Source organism: Abramis brama (assembly GCF_963993115.1).
Source record: "Abramis brama genome assembly, chromosome: 15".
NCBI classification, from domain to species: Eukaryota; Metazoa; Chordata; class Actinopteri; order Cypriniformes; family Leuciscidae; genus Abramis; species Abramis brama.
The window spans coordinates 2,494,071-2,518,794 of record NC_139977.1 but is presented as its reverse complement, the minus strand read 5'-3'; the positions used below and the strand labels follow the sequence as shown (position 1 = coordinate 2,518,794).

The window sequence follows — 24,724 nt, the reverse complement described above, 5'->3', positions numbered from 1 at the left end:
TATCAGAAGTTGTTGCTTGTGGAAGGCAGCACGTAGTTGTATCCCTGCTGCTAATGTTTCTGATTATGGAGTCCCCCACTATCAGAGTCCTGGGCTCGGCTGCGCTCTGAGCTGAGTGCCGCTGTCTGCTCGACCTTGAGCGCCAGTTAGCATCAGTGTTAGCTACTGGCCCATTCAGTCTGTGTTCGATCACATTCATCACGTTTGGGGATTCCTCATTTACATTCCTTAGTACTTCAAATCTGTTCTCAAGATGTATAGGCGGTGGTAGGAGACCAGTGTTTGCAATCCTTGTCAGAGCTGTATCTGGGGTAGAGGATGCTACTGCAGTAATATGTGACGCTCGTGACAATCTGATGTCTCGAGTGCCTTTGGGTCTCGCTCCCTGTTTGTGCCATCGATTAGTAAGTTGATCGGCTTGTTTCTCTACCTGTCGGGGAGCACTAGTTTCATGGGACTCACCGGTATGCTGAGGGTGTCCATGACAAAGCTCTGTTGTGTGCTCCGTCTGGTTTGGTGGTCCCGTAAGTAACTTTGTTTCAAGAACTGCAATCCTTTGTAAAAGTCTGTGGCAGTTGGTGCAGCAAGTAGATTCCAGAAGAGGCATTTTCTCTTATCCTTGAGGCAGTTGTGTTTTCCTTTCCCGGAATGTAGGCTGGTCGGGTAAAAGAATTCTTATAGACGTTTTTGTAGTAATCCAAACTTTGTCGTATGAGCACTGTGCTGATTTGCTGAAGTTAAAATTAGGTGATAAAAGGAAATAAAATAAAGAAAAAAAAAAAGAAAAAAAAAAGGAGATAAAATGTAAAAGCGATAGAGCAAAGCGCGGAGCAGTAAGCAAGAGCGTCCGAACAGTAGCTGAGCAGGAAGTGGAGTGTATGAAGTGTCTGAAGTGTCGAGGTGCAGGTCCTCCATCTGATCTGGATACGGCCCGAATACGGCTGACTACATCATGCGTTGTGGTCGTGTCGAGGTGCAGGTCCTCCATCTGATCTGGATACGGCCCGGATATGGCTGACTACATCATGCGTTGTGGTCGTGTCCAGGTGCAGGTCCTCCATCTGATCTGGATACGGCCCTGATACGGCTGACTACATCATGCGTTGTGGTCGTGTCTAGGTGCAGGTCCTCCATCTGATCTGGATACGGCCCGGATACGGCTGACTACATCATGCGTTGTGGTCGTGTCTAGGTGCAGGTCCTCCATCTGATCTGGATACGGCCCGGATCCGGCTGACTACATCATGCGTTGCGGTCGTGTCTAGGAGCAGGTCCTCCATCTGATCTGGATACGGCCCGGATACGGCTGACTACATCATGCTTTGTGGTCGTGTCTAGGCGCAGGTCCTTCATCTGATCTGGATACGGCCCGGATACGGCTGACTACATCATGCGTTGTGGTCGTGTCTAGGTGCAGGTCCTTCATCTGATCTGGATACGGCCTGGATACGGCTGACTACAGTAAGCCTTGGGTTAAACAGAAAGACTAACATTAGCATAAATGCCATTCTTCTTATGATGTAACCAGTACATCAGGTGTTCAAGGAAGTGTTCCCGGTTCAGGCTGACCTAGTTTATGTAATGTTATGGTAATGTTTATTACCAACAAGTACTCACAAGTACCAGTACTCACCTGCAGCCAGCAAGAATAGGGAGTGGCAGCACTTTAGAGAAGTTTTTACCCGAATAACATGAAATATGTGGAAGGGTGTTGCTGACAGTCGCCTTTAAGCCCTGACTACAGTCATTGTAAGTTACGGAGCTGAGCGGTTCAGTTAAGAGGATGAGAAAATCATCAAAACTCCATACACCAAGAACTGGAGAGCAGAGAGAATTCATCAACTGCGATCGGACTCTCAAAGAGCATTACAAGACTGCAGAGGAGGAGGAGAAGCCACCGCTTATTGAGCTCCGCAACTTAATTAGGAAGAAGCTCCTGACCTTGAGAAGAACAGAGTGGCACAGGAGACGGGGAAGGAAGAAGTGAAATTTATTGCCAACCCCTTCGGCTTCACAAAAGAACTGCTTGGAAGCTAAGTGGACATCTCTCATGCACCAAGGAGGAAGTAGATCACTTCCTTTATGACACCTTGCTTGATCCCAATAGGGAGCTGGACCTGGGACAACAAAAAGCCCTTCTCAAGCCACTAAGGTAAGGTAGACTTCAACATGAAGGAGCCAAGCTGGAAAGAAGTGGTGGTGAGGGCAGTGACAACCAGTTCAGCCGCAGGGCCAAGGGGAGTGCCTTATGTAAGCAATAAGGTACAAGAGGCTGTGCTGTATCGTGAATAAGTCACGAGGGCGTTGTCAGCTGAAGGGCGTTGTCAGCTGAAGGGCGTTGTTAGGCACGACGCGAAGAGTGGAGTCAGTCGTGACTTATTCACTCATTCACTATACAGCACTAGCCTAGAGTAACTTATTGCTTTTGTAAAACGGTTACCACACAATACAAATATTAAAGCCAAAAAATATGTATCAATGCAACTTTTATGAAGTAAAATCACTAAAAGCCTTCCTTCCGCTGGAAAAATAGTCCCTGACCGTGAGCAGCAACAGAAGTTAAATTATTTCGCCATTAGATGGAGGCAAAGACTTCATGAGTGAGTCAGTCAGTAGAGAAGACTTTTATATTGAAAGGACTGAAAGTTGTGAACACAGAGAAACAAGACGTAACTGATAAATGACTAGCATGTCACGGCACTGGAAAACCCCTTAACTGTTAAAAGGACAATCGCAGTGGACATTCAAACGGATATTTTATTACAAATATAGGACTGACCTGAAGGAAAATGTTATATCTACTGTAAATGCAGGTACACACACTTAATCTCTCACAATACTCTACTCTATAAGCTTCAATGAGCAATATCAATGAGAACAAACATATGTTTACGTTGCTAAGAGTGGTTGCTAGGGGTGTTGTGTAGTGATGGGTGAAGTGGCCATAGCTGTGTTTTAGTCACAATAATATAGACCAATCAGAATCAAGGACTGGAACTAAGCTTTTCATAAAACGTTTATAAGCGCTGCCCAGAACTGCTGCGTTTGCTCTGGCATCTCTTGTGGACGATATGGCGCAGGGAGATTAGGCTATTGCAAGCCAGTGGAGACATGCTGAAGGTGTATGGATACCTAAGGAAGAGAATTCCACAAACATTAGGCAATTTAGGTCCATCTCGCTGCTCATATCGTGAGTGTGTGTGGTGAGCCAGACATCGGCTGCGGCTGGATGTAACTGATCGGCAAGAGTTGTCGCGTACATGTGGGGAGGAGCTGAAAATGGAGACGTGAAGTCGGACACTTTCTTTATGGAAGGCCAAAGGGGCCAAAAATGTGTGAAACTGTTGTGTAAACACGTAATTACGTATTGACACTGTAAATTGCATGATAAGACTTAATTATGTGTTTACATACATAATAAAGAAGTATAAGCAATGATGTCCCTCTGGGTTGCAGTTAAGGTAATGGTTATAGTGTCACTGGGAGTTCCAAAAATAGCTATTGAAGAACAAGGCTGCAGTGTCACCACAAGGGCTTAACTGAGTTTTAAAAACCAATGGCCAGTAATTATTCAGAGAGGAGCAAGACCAAAATGTATGTGTCAGACTGGCTGGGGAGAAAGAGCATCTATCACAGGCTGCATCTAACCCGGGATATATTCTCGCTAACCATTCCTTGCTTAAGTGAACCCTGTGAAGCACTTAAAATTGTATGAGCTCTAACCTAACAGAGGATGATGATGAGTGGACCTTTTTAAGCGCCTCCCCCCAAAAAGCCTCAGACAACTTTATTCCAAGTTCATTTTCCCATCTGGATTTCATTTTATTTAACCCTTTCAAAGACATGAGCTGGGAATATAATATGGAAATCAATCCTTTATTATTAAAATTGAGAGTAAGACTATCTAAGTGCAAGGTAGGAGGAAAATCAGGGAAGGGTGGAAATTTGTTCTTAACAAAATTACGAATCTGGAGATTTCTAAAAAGATAGCTTTGTGGGAGGTCAAACAATCCGCAGAGGTAAATCATTGATGCCTATTAACCCGGAAGTTACCCACTGTCTAAATGTGAGTCTAGTGTGCAGGGAGCGAATAAATTATTTTTGTAAATAGGACCCAAAACTGACGCTCATGTAAATTTATAGTGAAAACGAAACTGATTAAAGATCTTAAGAGTTGTAGGAAACTCAGAAGCGAAGACCAGGAGACTTGGTTGTTTCTTCAGCAGGATTCTTTATTGAGAACACGAGCTGTCGGTGCAGTCATCAAGTCTGTCTAGGGCAGAATGGGGGGGGGGTCTATTTACATAGAGAACATAGAGGTGGAGACACTATGAACAAAGCATGTAAATTAAGTACAGGATTCAGCTTGTTACCGGAATTCCTCCAGCCCTGATCTCATCAGCATAACAGTGTCATTCAAATGCATAGATGCTATTCCAATCAGCCTGACAGTATCACCCATACCTTCACATTATCATAGCTTAACTTGGGACAATGACACTGTTCAGGAGGTGCATAAAGACAAAAGGTTAATGTCAGACACCTGGGTTGCTTGACTTAATCTTCTTTGAATCTCATCACCTATGCCTCAAAATGTAAAACACAGTGTACAGCACTTTCTCAGTTTATATACTATTGTATTGGAATCTAGATGTAACATTTTATAAATGTGTAATACAACAGAGTAGAAAGTACTACAGGGTTAAGATGTGAATCGAGAAGCTTTCAAAGATAGGGAAGAATACACTAAAGCAGGGAGAGAGGAAGAGTGACATGTTTGTGCTTCAATTAAACACCAATTTGTTTCTGGGCAATGAAGCCAAAATGCCCAGTAATAATGAGTAAAACTTGGGAGGCCTAAACCACCTGCATCACAAGAATATGTTTGTTAACTTTGGGGATCTTATTTTCCAAAATGAATAAGGATATAGTTTGATTAATTGAACAGAAAAGGATTTTGGGGGAAAACAAAAAACAAAACAAAAAACGGTAGGGACTGAAACAAATAAAGGAACTTGGGAAGAATTGTCATTTTCACAGAATGTATTCTTCCAGCTAAAGTAAGGGGAAGACTAACCTAAGTAAGGGGAGGAATAACCTTTCTAACTCTACCTTTACTTTGAACTGAGCTTTATAATTTGTGTTGTCATGTTGTCATTGGTTCATTGTTTCATTGTTCACAGGTGTCCCTTGTCTTGTCATTATTCCTTGTGTATTGAAACCCTCATGCTTGCCTTGTTCCTCGTCAACAGAACGGGGTCAAACATAAAACAAAGGCATGGCATGTCATGTCATGGCATGAACTCAAAACATAAACATGGAACACTAACCAACAGTGGTAACAGGAAACAGTACTTGACGAGGAACAAAGCAAACACAAGGGTTTAAATACACAAGGACAAGACAAGGGACACCTGTGAACTATGAAACAATGAACCAATGACAACATGACAACATAGACCACATGGCTGGATCATATGACTAGAACAGGGGATCACATGACAGACATGAAACATGTAACGGTGGCACGCCCTTGCAAAAGGATTTTTAAATTTGAAATTAATTAATTCGGGCGCCAGGTAGAATTAAAGTCTACCACACATAATAATTTATACCAGGATAGCTCACAAGCCACCAGTTACACAAAAACAAATTGTATATGCAATAACCTCCTTCACAAAACATCCCACAAGAAAGATTTAGTGTAAATATTTATATTATTCTTTTAACAAAACAACAAAAAAATAAAATAAACGATAACATTTTCTCACAACAAAGGTTTGGTACATTAACGGATCACAATGCCTTTGATGTAATTCTTGTGGTGGCTTGCAGTAATCAATAGTCCATGATTTGCAAAATATAACTCAAGATATCACACTTATTACACTCATATGCAAATCGTCACGCTCAAAAATAATCATACAAAAACAGGAACAAAACAAAAGCGCTCGCTCTGAGCGTATCTTGAATGAGTTTGGGGTGAATAATTGTGAATGTTCGTTTGTGTGTGTGCGTGTAACATTATGTGCGTTTGTCACTGACGTGAATGCACAACGCCACAGAGGAAGACTTTCGGGCTTGAGTGGAATTGATTTGGAGTGAATACCTGAGGTACAGTAAGGCTTTAGAACAGGCAACGCTCTGCAGCTGGTGTCTGAAGGTTCCAAAAAATGCAGCGATTAAATCCCTTTTGGCTCGTTCCCTCTGTTGACTGTACCATCTCGAAACAGTGTGTGTTTGGAGGAGTTCCACGCAGGACTTGACTTGACTCATTAGCGTTACTTGTAATGTTCACTTCCACGCAGATCTTTAGTAGCAGACGAAAGATTCATGCAATGAATGAAGAGAACCGTGAGCTATGACTGTCTGCTGTCTGTCCCCTGCTACCTTTACGTTTACCGCCCCTTCCTCCATTTCCTTACCGCTTCCTTTTCATACCCTCTGCGTCATCCTTTGTCTGTCTCTTGATTGGTCAACTTCATTTCATTCATGTGATAGTAATTAAAAGGTGCAGGTTCGTCACGAAATTGTCACATTCCACCCCGCTGGAAAAAAACAACCTCAAGGTTGTGAGAGTCATTTGCTTTAAAATCCCCGGAATTCTGTATCCTCATCTGAGGATTCTTGAAAGATTTCCTGGAGTCTTTGTTTACCATATCCAAATCAGCAGCGGTGGGGTAGCATGGTTTCAGATTACAGACGTGAGTAACTCTAACATCTTCGCCCGTAGATTCCAAAACTATTTGATAATTAATTGGACCCATCTGCTTGATTACTCGGTAAGGCCCTTTCCACTTGGGTGCTAATTTGGCACTGAAACTTTGTTGGGCGCTGGATTGTGGAAAGTTCCTCAGCCAGACAAGACTTCTCGTCTGTTTTTATTGTAGTTTCGCAGTTGGCGTTTTTTCCCTCGTATGCAATTCTCTTTAGCTCTGTCCTTTAGTTGAGCTATGTGGTTTACAACATCATAAGATGGATCAGATGGTGAGAGGTTGTTTCCCTGAGGTCGAAACAATTTGTCCATTGGACCTTGGAGCTTTCGGCCCAGTTGTAATTCTGCAGGTGACATTCCAATACTATCTTAGATGGCAGAGTTAACAGCAAAATGGAGCTCAGGTATGTACTGGTCCCATTTTTTGCGGTTTACATCCAGGTAAGAGGCAATCATACATTTTAAGGTGCGGTTCACTCTCTCCATCATGTTCGTTTGTGGATGGTATGCTGTCTGTTCCGTTTTCTTCCCACGGAAAGGGCAACCCAGTGTACAAAGGATATTACTCGGTATTCCACATTTGTTTGTTTATTTTTTCACAAAGGATAACCAGGTAATAAACCTGAAATAAGAAATGCAACGTTTCAATTTTCATATGCATACTACAAACAGCCCCAGTTCTTTACTTCAACAGCCCAATAACAATAAGCAACAATAAATAACATGAATCAAAATACAAATATATAATAATGTTAATATACTATAATAATAATAATAATAATAATAATAATAATAATAATAATAATCATCATTTCATAATTTTCATGTACACGCTTCACATTTCAAACATTATACACCATACTCAAGTCCTACCAAAAACCTATGCAAGATGCATGCAGACTTTTCTGCAAGCAGGAAACTACAGCTGGAAACTACAGCTCCCAAAATGCCCCGCGGCAAACCAGGAAGTATGTTACTTACGTTAAATACCGGTCTGCGATTTATACTTCATCAAACACTTATAAAGCTAAAGAAAGTAAACACGGATGGACACGTATGGTATAGCAATGTTATAAGTCTAAATGTTAGTTTTATGTCCCACGGCTTCGCCACCTCGTCAACTTATAACATTAGAGCATAGCGTTATCTTTATCAGTTAATTAAACTGCTTAAATCTACTGGAGCATAGCGTTATCTTAACGTGCAACGGACGTAAACACAGTACAACAACATAGCATGGCGAGAGCAGACAACATGAAGCGTACATTATAAAAAGCAGACAAGAAAACATTTGAAATTAAGAGAGCTCACCAAGTGGCTGCACACCGGGTTGAAAGGGTTTTCATTACAAACTTAATGAATCTCGTGCTTCCTTTTCACGTAGTAAACACCGGTCACATGTACAGTACTCACATCACACTCCTCTCTTAAAGAGGCACTACACTATTGGGCTGCTAAACCTCAAACGTTTCTCCATAAGTGTTACTTGCAACATTTGTAGCTCTGGTTTAAGGTAAACATTTAATTAAACATGTAATTAAGAAATAACAAAACTTCACAAATGACAGAACTCCACAGAAAACACAACACTGTCGTTAATTTTTGTGCAATGTTCCATTTTGAACACAATTCCCTGAAAAGTGATGAGACGAATTGGGTTCCTTGATCGGATAATATGAAGTCTGGCACACCCCAACGGGTAAGAATTTCCTTGCGGAGAATCAGAGCAATGGTCTGTGCTTTTGCTTTACGCATTGGGAACATTTCAACCCACCGAGAGAAATAATATACACAGACTAGAAGGTATTCGTGACGGTGTGGGCTGCTGCTGGGCAATGGACCCCTTAATGTCCACTCCTAACATTTCCATAGGACGTGTGGTGGTAGTTTGTAACTTGCCTGCCTGCAGGTTTGCGATTGTCATATTTGTAGGTTTGACACTTCTTACAACATTTAACGTAATTCTTGTCTGTCTGTCCACATCTTAGGCCAGAAGACAACATCCTGTAGACGTTTGTAGGTTTTAAAAATACCTCCATGTCAACTCAGAGGATGTGAATGGTAATGCTGAAGAATTTTAGGATTAAGGCTTTTAGGTAAGTACATTCTGTACTGAACTTGTCCTTTGTCCAGTTGAGTCTTGAGATACAACTTGTCTTCAACAATCTCAAATTGTTCAGGGGTAGCTTGCTTGTTCTCTGCTATTCCTCTGAAAATCTTTTGAATTTAAGGATCCTTATGTTGTTCTTCCCATAGGTCCATAGCAGTAATTGGGAAGTCTACTTTGTTGTTCAGGCTAGTGAACAAGGTGCATGCAGGTAAGTTGGACATTCTGGAAAGGGCATCTGGCACTGCATTTAGTTTTCCTTTTCTGTTTTCGATGACAAAGTCAAACTTTTGTAAATGCAGGGCCCATCGGATGAGACGACCAGTGGTTTTAGTAGAGGACATTACCCACTGAAGGGCAGAGTGATCAGTCACAACTGTGAACATTCTGTACTCAAGGTAATGTTGCCACTTCTCTAACGCCAAGATGACTGCTAAACACTCTTTTTCTGTGACAGAGTAGTTCGATTTTGCTGGGTTTAAGCTTCGGCTTGCATAAGCTATAACTTCTTCCATTCCTTGTTCTTTTCTTTGGGTTAACACAGCTCCTAAACCCATGTCACTAGCGTCTGTGTATACTGTGAAAGGATGCTGCAGATTTGGATGACTAAGAATGAGGGGTGAAGACAAACATGTCTTGAGCTGCTCAAATGCCTGTTGACATTGATCTGACCAATGAAAAGTTTTCCCTTTCTTTTTCAGAGCATTTATGGGTTATGCAATTTGTGAAAAAATCTGCACAAATCGATGGTACCATCCGGCTAGTCCAAGAAACCGCTGTACCTCTTTGAGGTAGGTGGGTACTGGATAAGACCGAATGGCCTCAACTTTGCTTGGGTCTGCCATAATACCTTGAGTGTTCACAACATGGCCAAGGAATGAAATTTCTTGGATGTAGAATTTAATTTTTTTCAAGTTGATGGTCATTCCTGCTTCTTGTAGCTTATGGAAGACAGTCTGAAGGTCTTGTAGATGCTGAGTTAGGTCTGATGAATAGATGATTATATCATCTATGTAGACAAAACACAGTTCTCCTCGCAATTTTCCAAATACCGTCTCCATTAACGTTTGGAAGGTTGCGGGGGCGTTCCTAAGCCCAAAAGGCATAACGTTAAATTGGAAAAGTCCTGAAGGAGTGATGAAGGCAGTTTTTGGTTTACTTGAGGGGTCCATGGCCACTTGCCAATAACCACTGTTGAGATCTACTGTGGAAAAAATTGCTGCCCCTGAAAGTGATTGAGAATCTCTGCAATGTCTCTGCATTTAACTTCCTGTAATCCACGCAGAATCTCATGCTGCCATCTTTCTTGGGGACAAGAATGACTGGAGATGCCCAACCCGAGTGTGATGGTTCCACAATTCCTGTCTTAAGCATCCCTTCCAGTTGTTCTTTTACCAGAGCTTGCTTGACAGGAGACATGCGGTAAGGTTTCTGTTTAATGGGTACTTGCTGACTTGTGTAGATATAATGTTGCAGAACATCAGTACGACCAAGTTGAAGTGTGCATACTTGAGTGTTCATCTCCAGAAGTTCCTGCAATTGCTGTTTACCATCAGGGGGTAAGTGGGCATCATTCACAGCCTTTTCAATCAGAGTTAAGTCTGTATTCTCAAGAGATGGTAACATGAGTGTAGATTGAGGAGGTATAGCGCTTAGTAAGGACAGACTCTGCAGCTTTCTTACATTTCTTTGTCGTTGGGATTTGCTACTTGCAGGCACATTGGTATTTCCAGGTTGAAACAAATGTTGTTCTCCTGGATTTGACTTAAAAGTATTGTCAGTCCAAACCCAAAACTACTGAATAGGCGAGGGCCTTGGAAGAAAGGACTGCAATGGGTAAAGTAAAAGAATGATCATGTATATAAATTTGTTGATGTATCCATCCTAAAGGAACTTCAGCTTCTCCATTTGCCAGATACAAAGGTCCCAAAGTCCAAGGTTGCAGTTTCTCATGTGGGGTAAGTTTTTTCCACACCTCCTCCTGCACCATAGTATAACTTGCTCCTGTGTCCACAATAGCTTTTCCTGCCCAAACACCAATGCAGACAAGCACTACTAACTGAGGTGGAATGATTGGAGATGGAGATTAAGGTAATTTTGTAGTTGTTTTCATTTTAGGTATGGTTGTAGCAGTTACAGCATTACTGGTTGGTTGGCTGCCATGTTTGTGAGGTTGAAATGCCCTTCTGTTACCAGGTGGGTGCTGTGGATTCTCAGGAGTGGATGAATAATGTGGACGTTTCCAGGTGTGTGATATCCTTTACATCTCCAGGATCGTACAGAAGAGGGTTTGTCAGCAGTTCTGTTTGTGGGCTTTTGTGACACATCTGGGAATGATGGTTTACTCACACAAATTTAATACTGCTGTTGTTGCTCGTAGTCCTTCTCCAGTTGATGACCCAACTTTACGAGTTCTTCCACTGTTGTGACACGACTACGTAACTGACTGACCAGGTGAGGTTTTATGTTTTTTGATAATCAATTTAACCACCTCAGTTTCTGTCAAGGTTGGTTTCCAACGTTTGCAGAGGGCTCTGTATGTGAAAGCAAAATCTTGAATTGTCTCCTTTTCTCCTTGTGTTCGGGTACGGACTCGTTCCGCCAACTCATCTTCATAATCTTCTGACAGAAAAGCAGAAAGAAATGCCGTTTTAAATTAAAAAAGTGGTTATGGAAGATCTAGCGACCTCCCACCAGTCTCGTGCTGTGCCATGTAGGACTGTGCGAAAAGTTGCTAAAATGTCAATGTCAGCAAGAGGGTATAATGCTAGGAAGTCTTGACATTGTGCTAGATATAGAAGTGGGTCTGTGTCATCAGATGATCTTCCAAAAGTAGGAAAGGTCAGTCTTAAATGGTCACTTTTGATGGCAGGTTAGTAGATGTGCAGGACTTACTATTGGTGAAGCAGGTATGTTAGGTGGGGTTGTAGATGAGGACTCACTTTGCCTTTCTATATCCACCTTGATTGTTTTGAAGCTGTTCATTTCAAGTTGAAGTTCAGTTATCTTCTTGTCTAGTTCATTCATCTTGATGTTACCTTTGGTAACATCAAGATGAATGTAGGTCGTGTGGTGTAGGCACACAGTAATCAATAGTCCATGATTTGCAAAATATAACTCAAGATATCACACTTATTACACTCATATGCAAATCATCACGCTCAAAAATAATCATACAAAAACAGGAACAAAACAAAAGCGCTCGCTCTGAGCGTATCTTGAATGAATTTGGGGTGAATAATTGTGAATGTTCGTTTGTGTGTGTGTGTGTGTGTGCGTGTAACGTTATGTGCGTTTGTCACTGACGTGAATGCACAACACAGAGGAAGACTTTCGGGCTTGAGTGGAATTGATTTGGCGTGAATACCTGAGGTACAGTAAGGCTTTAAAACAGGCAGCGATTAAATCCCTTTTGGCTCGTTCCCTCTGTTGACTGTACCAACTCGAAACAGTGTGTGTTTGGAGGAGTTCCACGCAGGACTTGACTTGACTTGACTCAATAGCGTTACTTGTAATGTTCACTTCCACACAGTCTTTAGTAGCAGGTGAAAGATTCATGCAATGAATGAAGAGAACCGTGAGCTATGACTGTCTGCTGTCTGTCCCCTGCTACCTTTACGTTTACCGCCCCTTCCTCCATTTCCTTACCACTTCCTTTTCATACCCTCTGCGTCATCCTTTGTCTGTCTCCTGATTGGTCAACTTCATTTCATTCATGTGATAGTAATTAAAAGGTGTGGGTTCGTCACGAAATTGTCACATTCCACCCTGCTGGAAAAAAACAACCTCAAGGTTGTGAGAGTCATATGCTTTAAAATCCCCGGAATTCTGTATCCTCATCTGAGGATTCTTGAAAGATTTCCTGGAGTCTTTGTTTACTATATAACTCCAAATCAGCAGCGGTGGGGTAGCATGGTTTCAGATTACAGACGTGAGTAACTCTAACATCTTCCTCTGTAGATTCCAAAACTATTTGATAATTAATTGGACCCATCTGCTTGATTACTCGGTAAGGCCCTTTCCACTTGGGTGCTAATTTGGCATAAGTTTATAGTGTTAAAGTCCACCTGTGTTGAAAATCCAGCTTTTAATGTTGTTTATATGTCTATGTGGTGTTTTTAATATGCTTCAAGACAAACCATGCGTAAATTCATAAGTTAACACCATTGCTATTTTCTCCTTAAAACTGCAGTGAGCCAAAGACAGAGGATGGATCTCTGAGCTGAGTGAGTGGAGGTGGGGCTCATTTGCATTTTCATAGAACCACGTACACTAAATGAGGCAAGGGTGTTGAGTTACATTCAAGCTATTTTAAGGCATGAATAATTTTTTTCAAGGAAAAAAATTTATTTTGGTGATCAGAGATTAGTTTTAAGGGATACAATTATTGACTACAGGGGAAATTTAATAGTCTTTGAAGCATTAAAGAAAAATGCATCATTTAATTTGTGACAGAATTTAATAAAATGAGCAGGAAGCTAAATAGAAACTTAGTAATTCATACTTGTAAAAATACTTCTACCATGAGTGTGTATAGTGTTCGTGTTTAGATCCTGTGGGTCAAGACTATGTGAGTTTTGTTTGGCTTGATGATTGTTACCATGCTACTGACCCAGTCGGTTGGCACTGTTTGTCTCGCAGTGACCCTCATGTCTTATATTTTGTGTAATTCATCTATTATTATATCTGTCAGGGCAACTGGAACTTTTCACGGAGAATGAACTATTTGCAGAATTGTTGGATCCACTTGTATCCTAGACCAGTTATCATGCCTAATGCTTGACATGTGGCTCTTACCAGTATTCTACTATAGTAGTCTCTTTCTATGACTTGGCACTCAATTCTGGTTTTTTTTTTTTTTTTTTTTTTTTGCCCTTTATACTCACAGGTCAGCAGTTTCTGGCCCAATGGCAACATCTGGAGTCCAGAGCATGTGTTTTAGCACAAGTACAAATACCTGCAAAGCATTTCTGCCTGACGCACATCCGCCGGTGCCGTTTGGGCTGGCTGCTGAGTTGTCAGCCAGGAGCAACCCATTGTTGATGTTTCGCTCCTTTAATCTCGGAACATCTCCGGGTGGTGGAGCAACGGCAGGGGCGTCTCCCTACCGCTCCCTGCAGCCACCCCTAGGATCCTCCTTTCCCCTTGTCCACACCTTGTCCTTTCTCCGGAGCCAGAAGATCCCTTGCTCTGCCTCCTCAGCCAGATCTTTTAGTGCCTTTGACACCCTGGCGCCTCTGACAGAGAGAGACTTCAGGAGCCGTTGCGTGGAGGTTCCAGTGAAGTCTCGACAGCCTACTTCCACTGGACAGATGAAAGTATTCCACCCTGCCGCTGTGCATGCAGCTGAAAGGTCTGCATAATTCTCCTTCTTCCTCATAAAGCAGACTCCAGACCATCTTCCCATGACACAGTCAGTTCAACCATAATGACTGTTCTTGCAAAAGCAGACCAGAGCACGATGTCTGGCCAGAGGGAGGTTACGTCGATCTGCTGTGGGAACTTCAGCTGGCGATCAAGATCAGCTCTCAGCTCGAGCAGTTTTGCAGCTGGACAGGGTGTGCTGTAAGCTGGAGTTCTGATGGCCGCATATATACTGTCCTCCCTTCATGTATTATCTTTACGAAGTTTGACAGCAAGTTAAACTCCATCCATTATAATCAAAAAATGCAAGTTGAAGTTCTAGCATTTATTAAATCTTGATGTCACAACATTACGATGGATCAGAGTGAAACTAAAAGAAAGAAATACAATCTCCAATTATACTCATGACTAAACATAGCTTCAAATAACACAAATAATAATATACAGTAATACTGTTGATATCAAACACATTTTCATATTAAAATAGATTTCTTGTGTATTTCCTAGAATATTTACTATTTACATTGAAAACTTAAGACAGCATGTCACATGCTTAAATTACACTTTCTAATAACTTTACATGTTAATGTCAAAATATACTTTTGAGTTACCCAAAGCAAGTACATAAAGAAAACTTACAGCTATTGCTCTTCAAAACTTCCAAAAGCAAGGATTGATGAGGATTATCCACGGAAAAAACACTCAGATGGAGCAACATGCATCAGCCATGTGCCTAGCTGCACTTCCTGCTATAAAAAACCTGTAGTTTCTTTAACGTCCACTAGATGGCAGTTCCGGAACAAAATTAACTTAGACACATACTGTGAAACGGGTACAGAACAGCATAGCTGGGAGATCTCCTCTGAGCTGACTTGGGAGGGTGTCGTACCTGGCCCTGATTAGGAAGCTCAGCCTTGCTTGAGGCATTCTCCACAAATTGGCCAACGTCACGACCCTGTCGATGGCAGCCTCCCAGGTTGTCCATCTCCCTTGCTGGCACTGGCTCACTGCTTTGATCTTGTAGCCCTCCTCTTCCTCCCTCACGACCTCGGAGATCACCAGTTTTTTCCTCTCTGTCTGAGGCTTTGGACCACATCTTAGGTGATTTTCCCCAACCAAGGCCTGCCCTGCCATGTTGCACCAATCCGACGACCTCATGGTGTTGTAGGCGGGTTATGGCCTGGTGTACCGACTGCAATGCTTTCCATTTCCTTCCAGTTTGCACTTGGGCCTTGGTATTTTTCACTGCCCGATCCTGTGAGTCTTTCAGCTTGAATACCAGCCTCACCTTCTCCAGCTTGTAGCCCAAGCTGATGGATTTCACTGGGAGCTTCAAGATGTTTCTTCCAAACAGGGCTGCAGTTGACAGACATCAGGGAAGGCCCAGCCACTTCCGAATGTAGTTGTTAGCCTTTGAGTCCATTTTCTGGACTGCCGATAAGGTGATGTCACACAGTTTGAGGGGCCACATCAAGCGATGGTACAAGGTGAATTGGTAACACCAAACCTTTAGTTTGGAAAACGTGAAAGTTATCAAAGTAACCATTAATGAGGCTGCGGATACTTGGGGGGACGTGGAATAAGTCGAGTGCAAAACTGAAAAGCTGGTGGAGAACAGACCCATAGGCATTTGCGAGATCCAGCCAGACCATATGGAGGTCTGATTTACTGCGCTTGGCTGACTGAATCTGTTCCCAAATCATAGCAGAATGCTCTACGCAGCCCGGGAATCCTGGAAAACCTGCCTTCTGGCAACTGGTGTCGATATAATTATTTGCCAGGAGGTAAATGGTCATTCATTTTGCCATCACTGAAAAGAAAATCTTCCCTTCCACATTTAGAAGCGATGCAAATATGTTGTAATTTTGGACCACCCGCAGCTGCATTCTCGTAGGATCCTCTGCTCATTCATCGTTGTCGTGCCAATCAATACCGTGTTATATTCTCTCGGCTCTCGGTGGACCGCCGGGCTGTTTCCTCTTTGTTTTGCTTGTAGTTACTTTAGGGTGTCATTGAAGCTTATTGCTCCACAGATGTGTCGGTAGGGTAACTAGCCCCGCCACCCCTGGTGCAGTCTTTCCTGCTGCCAGCCAGTCTTCCCTGGCAGCCCACCAGACTTTCCTGGTAGTCAACTGCACTGTTCGCAGTAGTCCAGATGAACTAGTTGTAAGCACAGGTACGAATACCTGCAAAGCATTTCTGCCTGACGCACCTGACCATCAGCAATTTGCAGGTAGATTAAATTTGAAATTTATAAGTTGAAAGCCTTTAATGACAGAATGTTGCATGCTGCACCAGTATACAGTTTTAATGTCTTTTTTTATCTTGAGTTTCTCTGACTTCTCTAACCTTTTCCCTGACTTTTCAGCAATGCCTATTGTTGTTCGGCAATGTCTAACAGATACACACAAAATACAAATACAACACTCATAAGGCTTAGACTGTAACATACAGTAAATCCTTATGTATTATGCAATATATTCTAAAACACAGTAGTTTCTATTACAGATATGTAATTGTCACTAAAGATATCCAAAACGATCAGATGATTATTTAATAATTGCGACAGGCATACATATTGTCATAATTCCTGTCTTGTGTTCCCCTTGTCTTGTGTGGACTTTTGTCATGTCCTGTGCCATGTTTTGTAGTCCTTTGTAGTTTTTCTTCTTATTAGTTTTCCTAGGTGTTTCTGATTAACCACACCCCCTTGTTATCTTGTTTAGCTTGTTTGCCTATGTATATAAGCCCTGTGTCTAGTTCAGTCTTTGTGAGTTCTTGATGTTGTACTGATGTCCCGAGTCCTGCTCCCGATCCAAGCTGGAGCATAATCTCTGGTTACCTTGTGAAATTTTAATTTGTAATAATAATAAAAAATAAATAAAGTATTCAATTTATGTTTTAAATAGATTCAAATTATGTTATTTTCAATAATTAAAGAATGATGTAGGCCTAATTATATTTTTTACAGTCATTTTATGTCATTATTATTTGTTATTTACCTTTCAAAATAGTGTATTATTCTTTTCTGAAAATAGATAGGCCTACAACATAAACAGGGTCCCTAAATAAGAGAAAAACCACATGGTCCCTAAATTGAGCTGATGACAATTATTAAAGAATACTAGCCTAATTATTTATGTGCCTTTATATTTTTACAGTCCATTTTCGCTGATATATCAGTGTTATTTGCATTTAAACCGTTTATTATTCTTTTATTCTGAAAACCGTTCAATCCGTTTAAAAAACGCAAAAAATAGAAAAATTGCACGGTTTTAATAGAGAAAATAACACGGTTATTGACGCTCAACTTATGGCTCGTTTCCACTGAGCGGTACGGTACCTCGTACGAAATTTCGCGTCATTTAAGGTGGAACAGATAGCGTCAGTAAGAAGCTGCGAATAAGAAGCTGGATTCAGCCTCGTATTTTTCTGTGCGTGAGAGCATGTGAAAAGTGTCAATCGCGTGAGTCCATAGGCGTGAGTCTCGGTGAATGCTTCCATAATCCCACTCCAAGCTAAACTCAAAAGTTGGCAGCTATGTGCTTTGCCAACAATGTTGACTATTTGCATTTTGTGACACTGGGAGTAGCCTATGTAGTCTTCAGAAACCTGTTAAACAAGGATTTGATGGCAACAATTGAAAATAAACAATTTCACGGAATAATGTTAAAGGACACAATGATAGTTCTGGTTCACAACAACCCCAAGATAAAAGCACACCCTGCTGCTTGTTGTCGCATAAACTTGAAGGAATCATACAAAGTCAGTACTCCAGAACAGACAAGAAGAGCAAAAACAAGAGTAAGTAAATCTACATTGGAGAATTTTAGAATAAAAATTAATTTTAATATTTACATGTGATATTTAATGATTTATTCATTTCTTAAAATAGTTGCTTTTTAGCTTACTTAACAAGTTCATACTCCTGACATCTGATTGAAGTTAATCACTGTGTGTGTGTGTGTGTGTGTGTGTTCATGTTTTTTCCGAAGTTTTGGAACCACTCTCTGTGAGGAATTGATCGAAATTTACGATGTAGTTCGTCATTTACATCTGCTCTAATTTTCCCGGTAGAGTTTATGAAATAAACGTTAATGATGTCCGATTCTTGAATGAATCATTTGAGTCGGTTCATTGCAATGAATAGGAGAAAACCTGTGATAAAACAAGTCTGAATGATTCATTCATGAACAGAACTGATTTGGAGTTCAAATCACTGATTCAATAATCCTGTCGCTGATTTAGTTTTTTATGTTTCTTTCTGGAGCTGCTGTTGCTGTGAATTATATATATATAACTTTTGAATCAAATTTACATGATGCAGCTCCAGAGTATTTTCAGTGAAGTGTGATTTGCCTTGGAATATTTTGCACTTTGCCTGTGAGTGTTGCAAGTGGACAGAATAATCTGTAATTATAATGATTATCGGTAATTTCAATCAAGTAAAGAATTACCTCACATCAACAATGTCTCAGGAAAGACTAAATGGTCTGGCCATGCTGTCTATTGATCACGATTTAGCACGACAGCTTGATTTCAAAGATCTGATCAAAGAATGGTGTTGTACTGTATGCAGTAAATATTTGTATATAGTTAGCCAATGTCTAATTTCAGTTAATTTAATAAACTTTCAAATGTAGTTATTTTATTGTCTCTTATTGAGTGTCATAATTGCTATGCTTATAGATAATGATTGAAGTTGTTTAAGTAAATTAATCCATTAAAATGTAACTAGGTCATCATTATAATATTATTTATTGATTATCTCTGCGACCCTGCGGAAGATAGCAGTTCTGAGAATGGATGGATGGATTGTATTTCTTTATTGGCTAAAATGCAGTATTTGATATTATTAATAATAATAAAAATAATAATAAATAAATAAAATTGATGTGGCTCTCTGTCATAAGGTGCATGTAGCCTAAATGTATTGTCTGTTCTTCTTTGAGTACTTGTACTTGTTGGATATAAAATAATTAAGATATTTTCATTTAAGGGGACCTGTCCACCTTTAAACATCTCGAGAGAAGCCATCAAACATCATCAATCAAGAGCAGCTGTGTGAGCCTCAGAAGATGTCTTCAGCACAACGATTTTTACAAATATTTAAAAGTGGACTGTCCAAAACTGCTGTTTTCACCTATTCCACTGAGTCTTTTGTTAGTTCCATTGGAGCGGCTTTCTGATGAACATTTTTCATGCCCATGCAATGTTAAGCTGAATGTAGACGCATCAAACTTGATCTTCGCTGCACCTTTCTTTTTCTTTTTTTCTTTAATGTGTCTAGCTTTACAGCCATTTAAATCTATACCCAGAATTTGCAATAACTGTGCCTTTAGCGAATTTTTAAAGTGGAAAGAGTTCATACTTTGCCTGATTCCACCATTTGTGTGGATCGTCCTTCTGCTCCTTGATGGTAATTATCTTGCCTGTCGGGACACAGACTGGAATGGAGTGTATGTTTCTGAGGATGAGCATCATGTGAAATGGTGTAAACCCACTGAATCGATCCCAGGAAGAAATGAGACCGAACTACGAGAATTGACTTTGAGCTTTGTTGCCAGTTCACAGGTATGCTGTATACTGCAATTTATTAAATTCATTTTATTCATATTCAGAAATTTTATAGGTTATGAAAATATGATTTTCAAATTTTCAAAAAGATAAATAAGTATATAGGTTGCTATACAGTGTCAACCATTCAATATGCTCTCATTAGTATTCATATACAAGTATGATCATGAAGACTGACGAACACCAAAGTCCCTTTGAGGAAGTCTGTTCACTCGGCAGCCATATTTGCGACGCCTATGGGAGTGCTTCAGGCATCCAAGACCAATTCCTATCTATAGTCGAATGGGGGAATCCTGAAATCTCAAAAACTGCTGGCCGAACACACAATTCTATAACATATTTCTGCAACAAAATCTGACATGAACTGTCCCATAAATGTTTTCTTATGCTTAATAGCGTTAACAAAGTAACAGTGCACCTAACATTTTTAACTAAACTAATTGTATATTTTATACTTAAGCAGATTTGTTTGTCTCTAAAGTAGTTCATGCAAAAATATTTGCTGTTATCTAAGTTTCAGTGTTTTAAAATGCATAAAAATGTGTACCAATGAAGCTATGAATATGAAATCACCCTGTATTTGGCCCTTAAGCAAGACTATATGGCTTCACAGTCATTATCCCTGTAATAACACTTTGGATAAAAGTATCTTCTGAATGACAGTCGACTATAAAAATAGTTATTGTATTAATTAACTGACTGACTTTTTTTATTTCCACAGAGAGACGGTTGTATTGTGCTCATTGCATTGAGCTTAATTATAATAATTACTGCAGTTTTCAGTGGTTGCTGCTGCAGTGATGAAGAATAGGAGGAACAAGTATAAAGAGTACACTTCTTACAGAGAACAAGACACCACTCCAAAGTTTTCAAAATGATAACCTTTCTTGAACATGCATGTTGGTTCATATGATTGGTATGGATTGGTTGAATCACTGATTTGTACTTAATTATTGTTTGCTAATTCATCTATCTGTCTGGTTTACTGTATTGTCTTGATATAACTATACATTTTCTATTAAAATTGCCCTCCATGCTGCATTAAATTAAAGGTATAATTAAATGTATGCGTTTTTAAATAAACACACACTCACACACACACACACACACACACACACACATAAAATCAGCATAATCTTTTTAAAGAATTTTAGTTTTGAATCACTGCAACCTTATAGTTTTTGCTAATCAGTTTGTGTTTCTGTCTGTGTGTGTGTGTGCGTGCTGTTTAAATGAATTTAGTTTGTTTATAATTTTGATATTGTTCTTAATTTGTTTCTTTTGATTCCATTATATTATGTAAGCATTAAGGTACGAAAGGCCATGCTGTATTGTGAACAAGTCTGTTGTTATATTACAGCTTATTTGTTGATTCAGTTTTAATTGTCCAGCATATCATCACCTAATAAATGAACAATAATGCATCACTATCATTGATATCTTCTTTTTAAAATAATACCTTCTAATAATGAGACAAAACCATGCTGGAACATTTAAAGAAACCACTTCACACATGATGATGAACAGAAAGTCCAGTGGACTCTTTATCTCTCCTTTATGTCGCATAAATAACATATTTCTTCTTTTTTACACATATCGTAGTAGAATTAAGAGGAATAAAGAGAGAGAGAGAGAAAAAAGTAAACTATACAGGGGAATTATGTAAAAGGAATTAACAAGAAAAAAGGTTTCAAGAATTCACAGTACATCTTGTATTTTCTGTTTCAGGTTATATCAGGTTTATATCAACCCCTATTCTTATACAATAAAAATATCTTTACTAGAAAGCTCAATCCTTCATTTGTAATTAGATAAATACACATTGATAGAATAAATGTTTAATGGATTCTGCAAAAGACACATATAGTCTCCATGTTTCTTAAAATCTAAAGACGTCTTCTCACTGGGTAAATTCAACTATATATGACTTCTTTAACTTTATTGTTGAGACAGCACTGGGTAAACTCCAGACCTCTTTCCGATGATTATACAGAGAATTCCAATATGATTAGCATTTAGGTAAGGATATTTATGCATATGTTTTTTTTTATAAAAAAAAATAAAAAAATAAAAAAATATATATATATATACATTTTTCACACTGCCTAATTTGAATAACTCTGTGTGAAAGTTGTGTGTTTTCCTCATGAAGCGTGAAGCACCTGGCTGCAGCCTGCAGATTTGGGCGGGGGTGCACCTGGCACAATGCTTCTCATTGGTTAGTGGCAAGTGATGACGTCGATCGAGGCGGGGCCGCACCTGGGGCGGGGCTGCACGTCTCTTCCCGCCAACATCTCTTCTCATTGGTTAGTGGCGTGAAGTCATGACGTGATTATAACATGTTTTCATTTCCGATGTTCATCGCTGCATGGTGAGTAGGCTACATTACAGGCAAGCTACTCTTTTTTTGTTCTAATTTTATTTACATTTTATTTTACAATTTTTAATTCTGAAGTGGCGTTTAGTGTGATGTTAATTGGTGTAAAAATGAGATTGTGTAGTGCTAACTTTACTCATCATATCATACAAATAACTAGGACAGGTAGGTCTAAGTGTGTGTATGTGTGCGTGGTGTGTGTGTGTGTGTGTGTGCGTGCGTGCGTGCGCGCGCGCGCGCGTTTGCGTGGTGTCTGTGGTTTTGGTGGGATTAGGATATAGTGTTAAAACCATAGGTTAAAACAGAGGCCCTTAAAAAGAAATACAGTGGCAAAACTAAACCAGGAGAAGAAATATAGGATTTAAGAGTTAATAGTAGCCTAATATACAAAGATATATTGTATGATTTTTTTTCTATGAATACATTGATTAAATGTATTTTGATATTATTGTTATTAATATATATAAATATATATAAATATAAGGTTATGAAAACCTTCAAGGTTTTAAAACTATTTCAAACTTTTAGGATAGGCTTTCTCAAGCCAAATTAAAGTTTGTGTTGACAAACTTTTTTAACTAGTTTGTTGGTCATAAACCAAGTAAGTCTCTTAGGTATTTTACAGACAAAGCCAATAACACTCAAGCATATCTTGTCTAACATTTTCCTATAATATGTTTAAAATATATAACAAATAAATTCCTTGTATGACTCTGTACTACACTCAAAAAAATGATTCAAGGCCTTCTTAGGTATGACACATTTAAATTGTGTTCACTTTATTTAAATATATCTAATTAGTGTCATCTATGAGATATAATTTAATTTGGTTAACTCAAATTTATTTGGCTTCGGAGAGCGCCATTTGCGCATGTGCAAGACAAGCTCAGAGAAGAACATGCTCAGAGGATGTGGACGCCATTTTATCGTCTGCCGCCGCAAGGACTGCAACGTCGTATTCGTTATTGGTAAGTATTATCTTGCTTGAGTATTTATAATAAAGAATTTACCTCACTGTAAGAGGATGTGTAACTTATATCATAATTTTGAGTGAAATATGCAACAGCAGTGAAAGTTATGCGAGGTGAATTGTTTTAAGTGTCCCTTCGATAGCTTAACTTACTCACGCAACGTGCAAATTCTGTGTTAGACCAGTCTAACGATCCCGAATTTGACTGTAACTGTGCAAAATTGGTTCTTAACTTATTGGCTTGCTAGCTGGATTGATATATCCGTCATAAAATGAATTGGAGGCTTGCTAATGCCGCGATAGTTTCGGCGCCGAGTCTATTTTTAGCTGCGTCACTCACTCACGCTGAATTGGCCACAGTGCGTTTTTCTTGATCAAATTTGACCTGCCTAACATGAAAAATAAGACATTTCACCATACAATCATGAAAGTGAGGTGTTCCGTGTTTCACAATCGCCATATGACATTAAGCGCTGTGGGGGGAAAAATACACGACAGGCCTTTTTTGTTCAAAGGCCTGTTTAAATAATTAAAACTAGAAGTACATAAGGTAGAACGTATATCTCAATATTAGATTATTTTTATCATGTAAACTACCTATTTACAACATCGTAGCTGAGCTGTCCATGGTAAATCAGAGCAAGTGACAGACGGGTATCAGTCAGAACACCTGAAAAATGTGACAGAATGGACGATGGTCGTCTGTTTTTGCAGTAAACACGCTATTTGATTAACGCTATAAAACGCATATTTGCATTATCGATCTATGTATTCTGTAAACTCCCATTCGTTTCTCAAAAAAATAGGCATCTATCTATCTATCCATCTATCTATCTATCTATCTATATATATATATATATATATTACATACGCACTTTGATGGCGTATAATATGATATAAAAAGTCATTTTTGCGTATCAGTTGCACGATGAAACACAGTGCATGCTATAGATAGATATAGACAATTGTACCAAGTAAACATTTAAAATTATTTTAAAATCAATTTAATTACTTGAGAGAATTGTAAAGTGTCATATTAAGGGATTAGTTCACCTCAAAATGAAAATGTCCTGATAATTTACTCACCCTAATGTCATCCAAGATGTTCATGTTTTTCTTTTTTTCAGTGGAAAAGAAATTAATTTTTTTGAGGAAAACATTTCAGGATTTTTTTTTTTTAGAAAACGAACGCTAGATAAGACCCTATTCCTCAGCTGGGATCATGCAGAGCCCTTTGAAGCACTTCAGAGCCCTTAGAAATTGCATTGATTTAGACTTCAACTATTTGGTTACCGTTGAAGTCCATTGTGTGGAGAAAAATCCTGAGTTTTCCTCAAAAAACTTAATTTATTTTCCACTGAAGAAAGAAAGACATGAACATCTTGGATGGCATTGGGGTGAGTAAATTATCAGGAAATTTTCATTTTGAGGTGAACTAATCCCTTAAGTGAAGGAGTTAGGTAAAACAGAACCATGTAAACAAAAAGCATATTTTCATGTGAGTACTGGTTCCCACTCCTAATCAACATCTTCTCTTTCACAGTTTTATGAACATGACCAGGTGAACAGCAACCTCCTATTTATATGAAGTCATATTCAAATATTCTGATTTAG

The 24,724-nt window shown here is 39.5% G+C and overlaps 1 long non-coding RNA gene across 2 annotated transcripts in view; it reads left to right on the top strand.

The window, feature by feature from the left end:
• The window catches only part of LOC311098213, a 28,597-nt gene extending 7,407 nt beyond the window's left edge, over positions 1-21,190 (top strand). The window contains exons 1-3 of one of the 2 annotated variants that reach the window (XR_014609405.1): positions 17,926-17,990; positions 19,186-19,760; positions 20,485-21,190. This is a non-coding gene — a long non-coding RNA (uncharacterized lncRNA). Of the gene's footprint in view, positions 1-17,925; positions 17,991-19,185; positions 19,761-20,484 lie in introns of those variants that run through there. The other variant, XR_014609404.1, reaches the window with a different exon arrangement.
• The last annotated feature ends 3,534 nt before the right edge of the window (positions 21,191-24,724 follow it).